This window comes from Penaeus monodon, chromosome 18, assembly GCF_015228065.2.
Source record: "Penaeus monodon isolate SGIC_2016 chromosome 18, NSTDA_Pmon_1, whole genome shotgun sequence".
In the NCBI taxonomy this organism is placed as follows: domain Eukaryota; kingdom Metazoa; phylum Arthropoda; class Malacostraca; order Decapoda; family Penaeidae; genus Penaeus; species Penaeus monodon.
The window spans coordinates 20,843,121-20,845,794 of record NC_051403.1 but is presented as its reverse complement, the minus strand read 5'-3'; positions in this window follow the sequence as shown (position 1 = coordinate 20,845,794).

Below are 2,674 nucleotides of genomic sequence, written 5' to 3'. Positions count from 1 at the left end.
CTAGCATTGCTAATTTACTTCAGTTTTGTTATAGTAAACGCTAATATTCGTTTTTTGTGATTCATTCTCTGTGTGAGGTCACTCTCGTTTCCCCTCTCATTAACGATAGCTGTCACTCACAAAACGCATACACACACACATTCAGCTCACTCACACCCACAGGATAAAAGACCTGACCCTTTTCATTGTCTTATTTCCGGCGTAAAGATTTATCTCTTTAGCCCGAAATTTTGTCTGTCGCTGTCTGTGTACAAGTTACATCTATTTCTTATCTGTGTGACGACTATGGTTAAAATAGATCTTTGCGGATCGCCGATGTCTTTTCCCTTATCTATTCTCATATCTATCAGAGATGGTTGATAGTTCAAATAGGCCCATGCGGACCGCTACGCCCATCTCCCTCTTCTATTTCTTCTTTACCTTTGTGAAAATAAAACACAAAATGAAAAAAAAGCGAAAATAAGTTAAAAACCAACATTAAAAACCGTAAATTGTTTTATGGAAAAACCGGCTAGTGGTAATTACCACCCCCTCTTCTCTGTTGCCTTTCTTTTTCTCTTACTCTGGCCCTTAACGGTATGATCTGGCTCCCCGACTTTATATTGCAGTCGGACCGACACGGCACCGAAGGGAGGGCCCTTAGGATGCTGTAAGAAGGACGTCATCGAAGATCGCCATAGGGCCTACGACCAAGATTTTCGTCAGAAAAAGTACCAGTCGCCCCAGAAAGCTGTGCTAGGCGACGCCTTGGGGGACGCCTGCAGATCCGGTCAACTCCAGGAGCTCGTAGCGCAGGTATAAGCCGCCCCGAGAGCCCGCCCCTGCCCGACGCCCGTAGATCCGGACGAAAATTACGAGGACGTGGGACGCGAGAAGGACCTGGACGAGATCTGTGAGGACGTGTGACGAGGACGCCGCCGAGTTAGGCCTGGGCCAGGACTACGAGGAGGTCAAGACGAATCTGAGTCTAGGAGGACCTGTGTGAGACTTTCGAGGACGTGTGGATAATCGAGGCGAGCAGATTACACCAGGGACCGGAGGATGGGAAAAACATGGACGAGCAGCCCGAAGTTGAACCAGGACAACGCACGAGAACGAGACGACCACCAAGTTAGGTCACCCTTGAAGGGCCTCGAGGGCGAGGCGCGAGTAGGTGGCCGAGCAATATAAGATGTGGATAAATTTTATTTCTGTTTCAGGATGTGGATAATCTATTTCTGTTACCAGTGGACCACGTGGCTGTTTTCACGTGGATCCAAATGTCCCAAATAAGAACCACCTCAGCCGGGGCGGAGGTCACATTTTATATCTGACCTCGTTTGACCGGGAGTTCGTTGAAGCACCGACGCGGGAGGGTCACCTCTCGCCTCCCTCCGGGGGAGTTCGTGCTAAGCTACCACCGCAAATAAGGTCAGCTCCGCCCTCTCTCCGGGCAGCTGTCCGTGACCTCCGCGCGGCCCGATAACCCGTATAACTAAACTGTCGTGTTCTTATACTGCGTGGGGTCAACTCTCAGAAATAAAAAGTCAAGCCGTTAACAAATATAACTACCCTCTGTTCACCATTGTACTAAGGATGATACCTTTTACAGTGACTAAACCTTTTAGAGTCATCTATGTGTAAAAAGGGGTAAATGAACTTATATTGCCTGTATTCTGCCATCCGTGGGTGATTGGGTTATATATGTATTAATATATATATATATATTTTTTTATATATATATATATATTATTCAATAAAAGCGTTGTGTGTGTGTGTGTGTGTGTGTGTGTGTGTGTGTGTGTGTGTGTGGGTGTGTGTGTGCGTGTGAGTGTGTGTGTGTGTGTGTGTGTGTGTGTGGGTGTGTGTGTGTGTTTTGTGTGCGTGTGCGTGTGTGTGTGTGTGTGTGCGAGCGTGTGTGTGTGTGTTTTGTGTGTGTGTGTGTGTGTGTGTGTGTGTGTGTGTGTGCGGGATTTTTCAGCAGGGGGCAGCTACGGTGGGAGATCTCTATATCCTTAAATGGGTGCACGAGAAATTTTTAAATTTACAAAACTATAAAATAAAATCCATAGCATAACGAAAAGTGAGTAGTAATGAAATTAGAACTTTCAAAGTGATACAGTCATTTGGCAATTCAAATGTATCTACCCGAAGCCTCGGATAATCCACAGGAGTACCTTTTTACTGCCATCGTGTTTCTTTAGGAAAACACAGGAATAACAGCCTCAGTCAACAGAACCTGTATATTACCTACGATTTTCTGTACATAAACTTCTACTAGGCAGGAATGGTGTACACTACCAAATATCTGAAATTTTTTAAGGGCCTCTAAAGAGTGTTTTTCTTCTCCTTCTTATTGTATATATATATATATATATATTATATAATATATATATATATAATTATAATATATATAATATATATTATATATTATATGGGGCCGCGGTGGCCCAATGGTTAGAGCGTCGGACTCAAGATGTCACGACGGGAATCTGAGTTCGAGGGTTCGAGTCACCGACCGCCGCGTTTTTTCCCCTTTGGGGAAGTAACTTCACCTCGATTGCCTGCCTAGCCACTGGGGGACCAAGTCACCCAAGTCATTTGCCGGGTAAATAGTGATGGTGACTCTTAAAAACAAAACAAAAAAACCACCGGGCGGAAGGCATGGCAAACCACCGCTCTAAATTGCCAAGAA